Below are 16445 nucleotides of genomic sequence, written 5' to 3' on the forward strand. Positions count from 1 at the left end.
AAATTGAACTTATTTACTCGGCACTCTTAAGCACAAAAAAGAAAACAGTATTAGTACTGGATTTTTTAAAGTAAGAAGCTGTCTTAATGTAAGAGTTTATATTCAATATTTCTGTACTATAAAGTAGAAGGAAAAAAGTATAAAGTAAAAGTAAGGGTACATGTGATATTTTATGTTTAAAAGAAAAGAAAAAGAAAAATAATTAGGATTTGCGGTATCTGGTAAAGCTCCCTGAAAAGTTGTCATTTATGTTTGGTGTAAACAGCTGGTAGGATTTTGAAAAGTGGAAAACAAGAGAAGTCTGAAGAAGGCGGGAGACTTAGATTCAGTGATTAGGGGTCTTCTCTCAAATTCGCTAGTGATTTTGAGATTCAGATCAAAATTTCATGAAAGCAAATGCTTCACACTAATATTGGAGATGTGAAATGAAGCTCAAGGTTTAATGCACACTTTGGATAACCACAGCAAGGCAGCCGTTAAGGCATTTGATGATTGACTAAATTTTATTTAGTGAAATAGTCTCCATAGATGAGGTTCATATTTTAAATATCCAATGTTTACACACAGAGAAAATCTAAATTAAGATTCTATATTTTGGACAGTTTTTATTGTGCTCTTTAAAAAAAGAAAAAGAATTCCTTTATGAAATAAAAAGCAAATGAGAATACATTTGGCAGAATTGCTCCAAGCATGTATAACACAGCACTATTACACCCGCTGCTACTTTGGTCCCAGGGTTTTATCCTGTCCATAGGAAAATCCTTGATGTGCTGTTGACTACACAGTTATCTTGACAGCCATCTTCATGTAATATTCAAGATACCTTTTACAAAGTCTCAGTTATAATATTAGCCTGAGAGCTAATGCTTGCTCTTTATTTAAGGAATGATGAACTTGATTTGACGCTTTCTTTGCTATGAGCCATTTCAGACTCAGAATTCTCCTGGGCAGATTTCACTCTCTTTAACTGATTGTAAATTTAAGATATTCCTAGCCAAAATCTTATTCCTATCAATTACTATTCTACACCACCAATTTTGCCCAGATTTAACTCAAGAGATATTCTCATCAGCTTTCCACCATGCACTGGGCCTGACCTTTGAAATATTGTAGCCACTGAATTCCCATTATCCAGGATAAGAAGGAACTATCTTAAAAACTCTATCTTGATCCAAAAGAAAAGAAAACAACTTATTCTATGACATTAACTGTCTTAAAGCTCTTTTACTATTGCCAATCTACACAAGAGTGTCGGGACGGAGTTTACCCGATTGAAACTCATGTTTAGGAAGGAAGGGAGAGAGGAAGGGTAGGAAGGAGACAAAGAGGGAGGGAGGTTTGGTGGGAGAGAAGCAACTGAGCAAACACAAGTTTCCACAATGTCTGAAAGGATGCCCTTATTCCCTGGTTTTAAGGAGTTGAATATACAAGCTCTAGGTTCAAGGATAAAACAGTACACTTAACATATACATCATTTCAGATTCTGGGTTCTAGGTGCAGCACTTTTTTTCTCAGGTACTCTATAATAATACTCATTTAGATTATGCTTCAGTAGAGACTATTTCTAGTATTAAATAAAGATCTGCTTCTATCAAACACACCCCTTTCGTCAGATACTTATCTCAAAGGGTCTGGAGAAAAGCAGTCTGGTTCAATTTGCTAAGGGGGCAAAAATTTCCACTAAGGTTTAGCAATCACCACAGCTGGGATGCTTCTGAAGCCAGGACCATGTTCCTGTCATGGTAAATTAGGTCGACATGGCGAGACGTGGAATCGTGGGGTGACGGAATGTAAGAGTCCATTATTAACGGATGTCCTCTCCGTTTTATTTTCTTCAGTGACATTTAACAAATTGAATATAAATGTTCAGAAAACACAAAATACTCTGTGAGATGATTAAAAAGAGGTGGGGGTGGAGGGAATAGCACATAAACTGGCAGTCAATATAGTAAAAGGACATTGACTATCATGAATATTTCAGGAAATGTTATTTTTCTGAGAATGTCTTTTAGAAGTTATATCTTAAGTAGTCCAGTATCTTTTCCCTCACACGACTGTTTTTAAGCTTTCAGAACTGATTCTGTAAACCTCTAAATGGTAAAAAAAGAAAAAACAACAAATAACCAGAACTCTTGATAATCAGTCTTCTAATTGTATATAGTGATGCTATCAAAGAATTAATAAAGGTGTGAACACCTTAAACCTACCCTAAACCATACTGAACACTAGAAAATGGCAAACTTTTCATTTTAACTCTCATATATTTCAAACAATAAGACAGAGAGGAGGTACAGCTTGCTAGCTACACATGTGGGCCCTGGAGCCAGATTCCTTAGTTAGAATCCTGACTTGACACCTACTAGCAGTGTGACCTTGGGCAAGTTATTTAATTTCTCTGTGCTCTACTGCATATGTGAAAATGAATTTAATAATAATCATATATACCTTAGAGAAGTTTTTGTCATGAGAAATAAATGAGTTAATATTGAAAGTACTGACAATACTGTTTGGTATGTAGTAAGTACTCAATAAAATTTAGCTGTTAGCATCATCTTAGAACTGCTTGACTTTCACTGCTGTTCTAATCTAAACATCTTACAGATAAAACCCAAATGAAGCATATTTTTCAACAATGTTAAAACAAATTAAAGCATAGAGAGACATATTGAAGAAAAATAAATCCAAATTCAAAGGACCTGAAAATAACTTAGATTTTACTGATGATTTTTTACAAATAGAGTACTATCCACAGCAAAAATTTTAGCATGTGTGCTTTTCTAAATAACATCTTTTCATATCTATACATACACATATGCCTATATATGTGTATATATGTTTAGAAAGAGGAAAGGGAGGAAAAAAGAGAGGAAGAGGAACATCAATCAGTTGCCTCTCTCATGCACCCCGACAGGACTGAACCCACAACGTAGTCATGAGTCCTGATAAGGAATCAAACCCATGACCTTTGAGTTTGCCGAATGATGCCCAACCAATGAGCCACACCAGTCAGGGCCATATATATCTTTTAAAAGATCATTGTAGCCATTGTATGGAAAAGAATGCAACAAGAGGAAACAAATAAGAGGTACCTGTAATTGTCCAATGAAGAGATGAGGTTGAAATGGTTTATAATCATAGGAACAGACATGAGGAAAGCAGAATATCTTTCTGAAATATGTAATAAATATAATTTGGTATTGTTCTTCAACAAATACAAACCATGCAGTTACCAACAACAAAAAGGTTTGGCTAGGATGTTAATCCCACTGCTGGTGATATTAATTGATAAAGAACCACATAGGAGTCAAAAAGCTACTTCTTTTATATTCATGTCTATAACTTTTAGCCTTTTTCTCTTTCAGTTGTGGACCAAATCTCTACAACAGTTCTGAATGTAATCAAGATATTTTTTCCATTCCAAATTGTAAAGAAGATAGATGAACAAAGAGGGAAAAAAATTGTTCTGCTACGGGGGTCACATCTGCTTGAGAAATATAAAAATGTTTCTTTTAAATGTACCAGGTTATCAAGGTGGTAATTTAATTCTTGCTCTGAAATACTGAAAATATCAAAAAATTTGAAATGTATGTGTTTGATTGAAAGACTAAGCTGGAATCAGTCCTAAACACTTTTTGGCAGAAAGAGTAGGAACTTGCTAATTCAAATCTTATAATGATTCCAAATGTTCTCTCCTCCATTAACTTTTTATTTAAAATATTCACCTTCCAAGTGCAAAAGAAAAGGAAATCTATACAGATATAATTAATTAAATGTAATGCAGCAAATGCTGTATATATTTTCTGAGATTTTAGCAACAATTATTTTCATGCCAAGTTGTCTCACCATTTTTAGTGCTATGAAAACAAGACTATACTTTCTATAAATAGTTAAATGAATATAAGCAGAGCTAATCATCCTCCTTAGGCCTAAATAGATTTTTTGAGGTATTTCTTTTTTTAAGTAAGGATGTTTTACTTTTCCTTTCCTTTTTTTTTTCAGATACACCTGTTAGATTTTTACTACCATTCATCAATCCCAGATCTATATCCAAACAATCTTCTTCTAAACATTTTGAATATCTGCTACATATTTGGTCCACTAATAAAGAATTCTAGGGGACCCATGGATGTGAAGATCACAAGTCTGTGAATTCAAAAACAGGAAATAGAACACAGCTGATTTGACAAGACTTTTCAAAAGAGCTACCCCATAGAAAGAGCACAGTCTTTGTATTAAGGGGTTCAATCCTAACACCTAGTTTTATGATCTTGTTTGATATTTTAATTTCTCAGACATTACTTTTCTTTTTTTAATTTAATCTTTATTGTATTTTTCTCTATTACCAATTAGTCCTCCTATACTCCTCTCCCCCACAGCAATCACCACACTGTTTTCCATGTCCATGAGTGAGATGTTACTTTTGTCAATAAAATAGGAAAAAATAATATTTCATCAAAACATTTTAGCTTGCCCTTGGTGGTGTGGCTTAATAGATTGAGTGCCAGTCTGCAAACCAAAGGATTGTTTGCTCAGTTCCCAGTCAGGGCACATGCCTGGGTTGCAGGCCAGGTCCCCAGTATGGGGCACACAAGAGGCAACCACACATTGATGTTTCTCTCCCTCTCTTTCTCCCTTCCCCTTTTTTAAAAAATATAAATAAATAAATAAATAAAATCTTTTTAAAAAAGGAGTGGTGTACCTCCAATAAAAATAAAATGATAGCTCGTTTGACTCCTTTTGGGGAAGATAAAAAGTTCAACACAATAGGCAGAAAATGAAAACCTGCCCAGCCTCCCTTCCTTAATCCTTCAGATGAGCTCTCCACCTTGCCCTGCCACCTGCCATGTTTTAGTTTCTCTGAAGGGTTCTATGTCCTCAGAATCTTCTAAGCATTTGGGGTATTTGTTACCATATTTGATCCTCAATAAAAAATGGCTCCTTGAATATATATTTCTCTTTTTAACAGTATTGCTTATTTTCTTCTTATAGAAATAATGGCATTGTTTTCTTTCCCTAGTTGTGAAAAAAATGTAGAAACTACATATTTTTGTTAGTTTCTTTGGTGTTTGTTGCTTTCACCTCCTTTCTACAAGAAGGTGCCTTTCACTATGCATGACACTTTATGCCACATACTTTTTTCCATTATGATTTAAACTTTGGTGACAACCATACTAGAGACATAATTCCATAAAAATAAAAAAAAACAATGGGTATATAAAATATCTGTATGGATGAAGAGGGAACTTTCTGATAAACTCAAGTTTTAGAGAGACATATTCAAACGAGAAGGTAAAGCCAACAGAGATGGACAGCAAAAGCTAACCAGAGGGCTTGTAAAGCTTTCATAGGTTCAAGAAAGTTAAAGAGGAATAGGTTCACTACTCAGGACCCATGGAAACTGGAGCTCTTCAATTTCAGATATGCTGTCCTTGTGAAGAGAGAAGTCTCAGCTCTGAAAATGATCCCTCCTGATACTAAGGTCCTGTGATTCTATTATTTATATCCCCCCTTTAGCACCAACACAGTGCCTGGCAACTAATAGACACTCATTAGAATGCATTATAAAATGAGTGAATGAATGACTAGGATTAATAGTTTCATAACTACATGGATTTAAAGGTGTAAATTTAAGAAAATGTTCAATCAGTAACATTAAGACCTCAAATACAATTAAAGATTAAAACAACCAAAGAACCCTTAGAATACAAATATCAAAGAAATGACACATTCAAAAAGGAAAAGCAGAATTCTAATAGATAGGATACATATAATTTAATGTCAGAAGAATCTTTCAAAGAAGTCATCTGTCCACATATAATTTTAAGCAAGGTAGGCACAGATAAATTTAAAATAATCCCACCTGCCTCCAACTACATCAGAAATATCTCAGTTCCCATATCTGACTTCTACAGTCTTATGGTTATAATTATTTTGGGTTTTAGTTTATACTTTTTTCCCATGAAAGAGAAGAAACTACATGCATAATTGAATTGTATCATTGGTATTTAGCCCAGTAAGTCTTCAATTTACTAAATAGATAACAAGGAAATTACTGCTAATCTTTTTTTAAAAAATAAATCTTATTTTTTATTTACTCCGAGTATATCACCAAAGATTTATTCCCATAAGGGAAAAAAAAGAAAAACTTCCCAGGGAGCTGAGTAGAAATTTCTGATGAGGGAGAAGTTAAAGGATAGCTTCTCCCCTTGACAAAGATCCTGTCCTAAGCCATTAGGAACTTGTAGAACAAGTAGTTCACTCTTCAGGTCAAACAATGCTTCCTTAATGCTGTTTTGCATTTCTTTTGGAAACAGGCCACTTCATTTTAACATTTGACATCTTCCTTCCCTTTCACCTAGCCCTGCAACTCACAAGACATTCTTCCATGCCTGAAAATCAATTCCATTGGCCTCCTTTCGCATTATGTGAGTAATAAAATAGTACGGATTAGTCAACAATCTCTTACCTCTACCTTTCATTTTGCCACCCAATGTGTTGTATTGCAACCTGAAAACTCTGTAACTTCAAGGTTAATATAAAACAAAATAGTTTCTATTCTAGAAATCTATAAATAAACATGTTCACCAATTTGGTTTATTTGTAATAAAACAAATTAATTAAAATAAGAAATCAACAAAGTTTTAGCAGGTTGAGAGGCATTCAGCATTGTAGCAAAATGTCCTGAATGATTTTCGTCCTAACAGTATGTCAGGAGGGCTTATTATGTGTAACCTATGGTAATTGGTGTCATAAGAAGAATAGTAAAATAGAAGACCTGACCTCTGCCTCATGAAATATAAAATCCAAATGAAGAAACAAAACCATTAAAAAGTTTTAAAATTGCATAAAATAACAAAACTATGTTCTTAGAAGTGGCAGGCTAATTAAACACATGAGAGAGGAAAAAACTCTAGAATAATTCAGAGAAATAAAAGATCACTTGGGCTGGACTGAATTTGGAAGGCTTCACAAAGAAGAAGGGACTTGCATTATGACTTGAGTGATGGATAAGACTGAGAGAGACAACGAGAAAACAGTGCTTTTCAGGCCAACGTGATTGGTTTAAGCAAAACCATATAATCAGAAAAGTTCAAAGCAGCTTAGGGCAGAGTTGAGCCAGAGTACAGTGCCAATGAAGAGAATAGTTAGAGCTGTCTGAAAGGTTACAGCTCAATGGTCAAGGCCTTACGTTGTCAGAATAAGCCATTTGGACTTCATCTGGTAGGCTACGGGGAGTCGCTGAAGTCTCTGAGTGGGGGAATGACAAGATTGAAAGAGTATTTTATGACCAATTTGCCAGCAATATGAATGATAAATTGGCAAGAAGCGAGCCTGGAAGTAAGGTGAATAATTAAAATTAGAAAGCTTCTATAATAAGAGAAATAAGGAAAGATGATAAAGCTCAGAAAGAATGGTGCTACCGGGAGTGGGGAAATCGGGAAAGAAATGAAACTGGAGACATTTTGAAGAAAGGGTTGACAAAAGTCATGACTGGTAAGATTGAGGAGACAAAGAACAGCATCCATAAGATCGAACTTTAAAGTCTAGATGACTAAGACAGTGCCATCTTACATTTTTGTCACACTCTACAATTAATTTTCAAGATATGTTCATGTTGGAAATAAAGAAATGGACCTTCCTGTAGCAAACGCTATCCTTTTAAAAAAACAATACAAAATGTTCTTTCAACAATGTGATAGATAACTGATGGGTGCTTGCTTATTAGCCCATATTCCCCTGCTCAGAAATGGCCCCATCACAACTATAGAGCATGACTTTTTATAGTTCATTGTGCTTATGCTGCATCATCCACCCCTATTTTGACCAAGTTTGGAATGAATTGCACTGGGCTCTGAAAACTGCAATGGGCCATTCTGGGCCACCCAATCCCAGAAATTTGGAAATGAAATCTGGGAAGATTGGCAGCTGCAGGTACCAGAATATTAAGGTGATATAAATTTAGGGTTGAGATAAAATGATTGTTGAAATTCTCTCACTGGTGACCATGTGTGACATAAGACAGACCCTTGGCAGGAAGAAGATAATCTGGTAGAAGTGATCCAAGAGATTGCCAGATATCCAGTGAAGTCCTTTGAAAAATGAGCTGAAAGGGTGGAGGTAGGAAGGCCATAATTATCCTGAGATATTTCCTTTGCTCTTTGTTAAAGATGCAAAGGTGTATTTATTTTGAAATAAAAGAGACACACAAAATGAATTTTATTAAAGAGAATTGTTACTTTTAATGAAGACAAAAGGTAAACACAGTTTAAATTTCAGCTTCTAGAAGTTAAAGTTTTAAAAATGTATTTTTAAGTGTATATTTTCTTTTTCTTTTCTTTTTTTAAAGATCTTATTTATTTATTTTTAGAGAGAGGGGAAGGGAGGGAAAAAGAGAAATAGAGAAACATCAATGTGTAGTTACCTCTCATGTGCTCTGCACTGCGGATCTGGCCTGCAACCCAGGCATGTGCCCTGAGTGGGAATCAAACCGGCGACCCTTTGGTTTGTAAGCCAGCACTCAAACCACTGAGGCACACCAGCTAGGGTTTTAAAATGTATTTTTTTATCTTTATATAATCTTTACCTATAATCTTTCTAGGTCTCTTTCCATAAAATCTTATACCTGGAATGGATGAATCTCTTTTCTCATATAAGCTGAAGTCCTTCCTTCTCCATGAAATCTTCCCAGGGGAATGAGTGATGAGCTAAAGTCTACAGTTTTCTTTAATTTTGTTCTCAATTCCTTTTCTTGGCATATTTTATTTTTATATTTATTATTTTCATCATCATTTATCCCCCAATACCCTCTTCCACCTCCACTCACCCCCAACCGTGCTCACCACAGTTTTCTGTGTCCATTAGACATGAAAACTTTTTCAAGACTACCCCCAAATAAGCATATTTTTTAATTGAATAGACATGTCTTAATTGTACCATTTTATGTAATATATGGAAGTGTTAACATTTAATAGCTAGGAACAGGTTAGCCATCTCAGTATCAGGAATGTTACTCTCTCAGCAATATGTAGAGAGTGCCTGTACATGGACTGGGGCAAAGAGAAAGAATCTGTTCTGAACATCGTAGTACTGCTTGATTCACAATGTTTAGAACCCAGCACAGTGCTCAAAGGGCACTTGTACTTTTATGATCCTGAAAAATATGCATGCAAAAAACTCTCTAAAACTATGTTCATACTTGACCTGAAATCCTGAACCTATCTTTAAAAATAGTTTGTTTTCAGCAAGCATCTAAGAAGTACATGGCATGCAACTAAATCAGATGCAGTCCAGGTCTGTTACATGCACTTTGGATGAATATTTTCTCTTTTAAATACAAATATATTGAACTTCAGCTCAGAGACAGCTGAAATTCTGTAGGTAATATCAATGAGGCTCCCTTATTACAGAGGTAAAGAAGCTATTTACACCATAAAATAATCAAAGAGTTAATCTTGTTTCATTCTTACAGGAGTAAAACCCACTGGAAAGCTTTAACTGTGTTAATTTTCAAACTTTCAAGTCTGTACTCAAACCACAAAGCCAGCAAACTAAAGGTAACCAAAGGAGCTGTTTGGTAAGGACAGAAATGAACTATGCCTTTTGAAGTGTTTCCAGGGAAATGTGTTTGGAATATTTAAGTCCCAAGTGAGTTACAAAGGTTATTCATTCACAAGTGAGATAAATTCATAGCTGTCAAATTGTCTGGATTCTCTGTGTGATCACCAGCGCTTCAAATCATTTATTTTTTTTTCTAGCAGAAGTTCAATATTTTCACAGCTTCAAATTTGCTCGTACTTTATAATTTGGAAATAAAGAATTGCTTCTTCCTCACCTGCTCACTGAAGCAATACAAGTCCATGAGTATATTAAAGCAGTTTTTCTCTTCCATTGTGTTGTATTTTGTTTTGTTGTTGTTGTTATTTTTAACAAAACCAAATGTTTCTACCAGTAAACTAACTGGGTACAATTAACAATGTGTCTGACTTCATCAGACAGATGGGAGCTGGGAGTGGATTATTACAAATATAATTTTTACAGTGTTTTACATTCAGTTACATTTTCTTGAAAATTATGAATGAAATTGTTCAAAAATCTCCCCAAAATAATTTTGTCCTTTTTTTTGTTTGTTTGCTTTTTTAAGAGCTATCAAAGGTGGTTCAGAAATAAAGAAAGGAAGAACTTTATTTTAATTGCTCACTAAAACTTAAGTTAGGAGCTAGGAAAAGAGTAAGAATCATTAACAAAGACAACAAAGGTAGATAGATGAAAAGCAGTTCTTGACAGAATATTTCAGAGACAGAAAATGAGCTGTGGCCACTGGCCTGGCTAACTTTAGGTTCAGTTCAGGTCAAAAAATAAGGGAGAAGAGACAGCTCTAGGGGGCAGCATCCAGGCCTGATCTACTCTGTTCTGAGAAGGAAGCAAAGACTCCAGGGGAGCTCTGACCCTGTGTGAAAAGCTATGAGCTTCTGTACACACCTGGGTGGGAAAGCTGATATGCAACTGCTCTGTAAGTTCAGATATTTCCCACTGTAGTGAGGAGAAGAGAAAATCAATGTTACTTGCAAACTCTTACTGATGACCTGCTAAGTAAAAGGCAAAGTTAGAGGAACTCCCTGCCTTCTAGAGATACATCTTCCCTTTGTGGGAGTCAGAGCATACATTAAAAGGGCTAAGTTACAATATAAAATCAGTGAATACTTACTGGAGTATCAATAACTGCTGAGGGAACTAGATGTTGGAGCCTGTAGGAAGGAAAGCACTGAGATAGGTGGAGAGGGGGGAGAAAGTTTTAGGCAAAGAGAAAGTCTCCACGAAGTTGTGCAAGCTGGGTTTGGGATACAATAAATAGACCAGTTATTTTTCAGCAGAGGATTCCTGTAGGGTAGCAGTGGAAAGACCATTGGGAAGCAGGTAAGAGCTAAGTTGAAAGAGAAATTAGGGAGTTTGGAGGGTTATTCAGAGCCTTCAAAAGCCTTTCTTAGAGGGCTATCACGAGTGAAGTTGTATATTCAAAATTATTATTTTGGTTCTGGTCTATAGGATGAAGAGGGAAGACATCGTAGCAAGGGAGACACATTAGGTTAGAGTAGACATGAAATGAATGGCTTAGATTTCAGGTGTGCAATGAAATGATAAGGACATATATAGCAAGAGTTTATCAAGTATTTACTAAGTGCCAGACATACCATTAAATGCTGTAAAATATATGAATGTGAGCGAAGGACTGAAGACTGACACATAGTAACAGGTAAGGTTAAGTCCAGGATCATTTTATAAACAACATGTTCCACATACAAAAGGAAGATCTTTAAAAAGTGATGGAACATTTATCCAACTGTATTTACATCCAGTTAGAGATGAGTTAGAGATTCGGGTCATATTCCATTTTCTATCAGTATTATATACATGTAAAACTTTTTCATAAAATAATTTATACAAGATTTTTTAAAAATTGAGTATTTTGACATATTTCCTAACACTGGCAGCTTTAGGTCAGGTGTTTATGCTTCATTAATATGTACGTTCTTTAGTTGTTTATAAATCAAATAATATTTTAATGATTTAAGGAAGATGGCTTTTTAAGAAATCTTATTGTGAATCTATAAACTCTAAGAATTCTGTCAAAAGAAAAGCTTTTAATGATGTGATTTTACTTATTTTCAGAAATTAAAGTTTTACAACAAAGAAACAACATCTGCATCATCTCATAAGTTCTTTGTTTAAAAAGCTGAATAAATTTTAGCCCCCCCAAAAAACTATTACGGGCAATTTGATTCTGGTTGATTACACAATGTGGGGTGGAGGGTTACTAGAGATTACATCCCAAGGGCTGTTTTCAATTTGTAGTTCAAGAATATCACAAGATATTTTTTAAAAAACACACAATTAAAAAATTTAAGGAAATGAAATGATAATCATTGGACTCAACTTTAAAATAAAGCAATAAAAAAATAATACAACTGTGCAATTAGACTAAGAAATACTCAAACTGGACATAGGATAAGAAGCAGCAGACTTGAAGAGTAAAAACTAAAAGTAAACAACTTCCTAGTAAAGATGTCAGTAACATGGTAAGCATAGAATAGATCATTTTAGAGATAATATCAAGGAAAAATTCTGGGGAAAAAAGATCAACCTTTGCAATAAAAAAATGTAAATAATCTTGTCCTTTAGCTTTATTTCATTTCTCCTCATTCTACTGTATTAAATGTCAGAAATTTACCTGAATAAATGTTTTGTAGGGTAGGCAACAGGTTAAGCACACGGGCTTAGAAGTCAGGTTCTTGTGTTAGGATGTCAACCCAACCACAAACTAGCCATGCGAGTTCATGTGAGTTGTTCAACCTTCTTAAACCCTAGTTCTCTCTCAAAAAAAAAAAAAAAAAAAAAAAAATGCAGACAATGGGTATCTATCCCACACGTTTGTGGCAGGCATTTGAAAGATAATTTGTTTAAGCACTTAACACAAAATTGAGTACACAATAAGAATTTAGTAAATATAAGTTGTGTTTATTATTATTTATAGAAAAAGTTAACAAATCTATCTAGTTTCCTATAAACGAACTTTCAGAAACAAATCAGCTCCTTCTTATTAAAGTTTTACTTAACTTAACATAACCTATCTTCTTCCAGAAAAGGATTTGAGGTCACTTACAATTAAAAATATGTGTTCAATATGTTATGGAAATAAGAACAGAAAAAGTTAACCTACAGTGAAGGAAGTGGAATTGAACATGGTATTTCCCAGCGGCAAATGAAGACACTGAAAATATTAAATTGTGCAAGCCCTATTTTTTTAAGATACCAATTCTTCAGGAAGAAAAATAAAAATGATACCATATTTGAATACCACTTTTTAAATTGCTCTTCCTACAAAGTTTCAGTTGATTGTCACAAAAATCTTTTGAGCCTGTTGACCCGCTATGATAACCCAAACTTATATACAAAGACATTAAGGCCTAGAAAGGTCACACAGCTTAGAGGAAACAGAGCTAAGACTTGAATTGAGGTGGTTAAAAGTATACACATAGAGATGAACTTAGCCCTGAGCTCCCTACAAGTAAAGGCAAAAGTGGTGGTGGAGCGGGAGCATGGGAAAAGCAGGGGCCATGCCTCCTGTTATCTGATAAGTTATCTAATAAAAGGAAGCATGCCTTGGGCCAGTACATACAAGCTTTTACCTTCCATTAAAACTAAGAGAAATTAGTAGTATGGATATTTATACAAGAGGCTTTAAACCACCAAGTCAACTGTGATTTTAGTAGAAGTCTTAAACAAAATGCAGACATGTTCTTTATATGTCTGTTTATTATATAGCCTGAGGGAGTAATTTTAAATTGGTTCTGTGAAGGAATTATCTTTAAACAGCAGATGGTTAGAGTAATATTTTTTAGGCAAATGGTATTCTTTTAAGAAAGATTTATTGAGAGCCTACTATGTGCCGGGATTATTCTGGCATATGACTACACAGTGATGAATGTTACGATCTCTGCCCTCAAAGGCAGAACAGTCTGGAGGAGACATTCGGTGAGAGCAAAACACCGCTTGTGGACGGATGGACGTTTGTGCCCAGGCTGCATCGGGGACAAATGGCAGCCAAGATGAATATGCAAGGCTGCCTGTGGGAGGCAGAAACTGGGAACTTCAGAAGACATTTACCAAGTGGTCAAGAGCAGAGCCAGGGTTACAGACAGAAGAAAGGACAAGTGCAAGGAAATGAGGACATGGCAGAGAGATATTCACAGAGACAAATCAGTTCGATGTCCCTGGAACTTTGATAAGATACAGAGGAGAACGGTAGGAAAAGATGTGGAAGCAACACCCATAGGTTAGACTATATATGCCCTGCAAAAAAGTGTAGGGTTTGTCTTTTGAGTAACAGAAATGTCTATTGAGCAAGGAATGAACATGATCTGATGAGGACAGAAATGAAGACTCCAAGTATTATGACAATTTTCTGGATAATCAGAGTGCCAGGTGATCCACTTTGTTAAATTACTGATTCTACAAATTTGCCAAAATCATTTTCCCTACAAAATTCAGAGAGGTTTAGAATTGCTAATTGGCTTGTTTTCATGTTGACTTTAGTGGCATTTTAAAGAGCATGCAGTGTGCTTCTGGTGGTGGATGCAAACAAATTAGGAGGTGAGGTGGATCTAATAGGTCTGGGCCAAGGAAAATGAGAAGGCAACTGGGTACACAGCACAACCCAGACTGCAATGCTGGAGAGAGATTCCTCAAGAGTGGGGGAGGGTGGGCTGGAGGGGACCACAGAGAAAGCCTAAGGGACAGGAAGACAAGATGGTGGAGAGTTGACTTGTGGGAGAAGAAACTGGGAAAACAGAGGGTTGGAGGATAAGGCTGCAATTGGAGAAGGAAAGGAAAAGTTAGGGACAGAGGCAGGGCAGGTGGAAGTCTGGGGACCATGACATCATACTGCCTCTCTGATACTTATAATCTGTACCAGACAACTGACACCAACAACTTTGTGGCAAATGGAATATTTGGCAAATCAGACCTTCGTGCATTTTATTTCCAGCAAATGGACTTTTGGCTAGTTGAATTTCTTTCCAAATGGCCAGGTTCCAGTATAGAATACTCAAGAGACTTCTAGAGCTAGAGCTGGAAGGGGACTGTAAAGGAAAAACTGGGTTCTTACAACTGAGAAACCTGAATAAATTCATAGGTGAAGAAAAGAGTTAACAATTAAGCATACTAAAAAGAGGAGGGATATTTTTATAGAAAAGCATTACAGTTTTTACTGCTATGTAACAAAAATTCCCAAAATCTAGCATCTTACCAAGGGATAAATAACATTGATATTTTTCACAAGATTGCAGTTTGGGTTTGACAGAGTCAGCTCATCACTGCTCCATGTCAACGTCTAGGGTTGGAATCAATGGGAGGCTCCCTGACTAATTACCATGTCTGGCAGTTGATGCTGGATTTTTTGGGGGAGTCTCAGGTCTTATCTACATGGCCCTCCTCATGTGTGTGGGCTACTCTGGGCACCTTCACAGAAATTAAATTGAAGGGCAAACATTTCAAGAGAAGGAACCAGATGAAAGAGGTCTTGTTTTTTCTATCCTAGCCTCAGAAATCATGCGATGTCACTTCTGCTGTATTCAAAGAACCACATAGATTCAAGAAAAGGGAGCAGGGATTCCATCTTTTACTATAAGAGTGTGAATATTATATTGTAGGAAGAGTACAAGAGATACGTATGACCACATTTGGAAAATACAATCTTCCTCCCAAGCTCACTGAGATGGCAAGAAAAAATGAGCTCCAGAACACAGCAATGAACTTGCTTTGGATAGGCAAGATGGTAAGTTTTCCTGACCAGGCCAGGAAGTCAACCCATTGTGAGCTGATTTAAGAGCAAGGAGAACCAGGAGAGCAATGCAAGCAGGTTTGTTTTGAGCTTTTATTTCCATCCAAACTTCAGACAGTATCTTAGTTTACCTTAAAGTTAAGTACAGGGAGCTACAATTTGTTGTATTTTGATTCACTTCAAAATACTTGACCCTGAAATTTTCCCTTTTTATACTACATTAGCAGGCATAGCATTATGCCTAGGATTGGTATTTGAGAGATCTAGTTTTCACCACATACACACTCTTCTTAGAAATAAAAAACAAAAAAAGGAAATGGAGTAAAGAAGAGCGAGTAATGCAACAAAGTGTCCTGTCAATTCCAGTCTGTTCTAGTCTTTCTCCAAGATCAGTCATCACTACCTGAGGTGTGAAGAGCTTGCCACATCTTTCCAATGATTAAGAAAAACCATCCTTAAATAATTGCATATTTATTGGCATTGGCTGAAAATCACCTGTGGTTTTGTCCATGACTGCGGGTGAGATTCTGCGCCCAGAGTCACGGGGGCCTCCGTTCATTGCCCACTCAGTGCAGGGAGGTGAAACCCAGGTGCCAACACATATCAAAAAATAATAATAATTGCATATTTACTAATACCAAATCTTGCCACTCAAATAACGTGAGAAATTCAAATTGCCCACAAGTAGTAACACTGATCTACTTTTTTCCTTTAATGTCTACTGTTTTCTATTCTAGGCTTAATGATTCCTGAAACACTTGTCTATTTCAGAGATATTAGAGTCAGTGCCTGTTATTTCCTTATGGCAGTTCCCAAGGAAATTAAATGCTGGCAGAAAAGGTAGATAAAGTAAGGAGAAATATTATTTTCCATATCCAACAATCCTGGAGAGAAGCAAGAGTAACCTTTTCTTAACCTGTTTCGGATGGTCAAGGCAAGAATCTGTGTTAATGGACCAATCGTTGAACTTTTGAGAAAGGTTTAAAAGCACAGAGGTTGAAAGGTTTGAACCTCCAGAGCCATATAGATCTGCTGGCAGAATTTCTAAGGAGACTGTGAGTTTAAAAGGGGAATTATGAATGGCGACAAGCAGAGCACTTAGAGGGAG

At 35.8% G+C, this 16445-nt stretch overlaps 1 non-coding gene across 1 annotated transcript; it reads left to right on the forward strand.

The window, feature by feature from the left end:
* Positions 1 to 15816: 15816 nt before the first annotated feature.
* Positions 15817 to 15939, forward strand: LOC129081193 (small nucleolar RNA ACA64). Its single transcript, XR_008530265.1, has one exon. It is a non-coding gene; the product is annotated as a small nucleolar RNA ACA64 (small nucleolar RNA).
* Positions 15940 to 16445: the final 506 nt, after the last annotated feature.

The sequence above is a fragment of the Pteronotus mesoamericanus genome, unplaced genomic scaffold (assembly GCF_021234165.1).
Source record: "Pteronotus mesoamericanus isolate MK-2021 breed Mesoamerican mustached bat unplaced genomic scaffold, CSHL_Meso_final contig_94, whole genome shotgun sequence".
NCBI classification, from domain to species: Eukaryota; Metazoa; Chordata; class Mammalia; order Chiroptera; family Mormoopidae; genus Pteronotus; species Pteronotus mesoamericanus.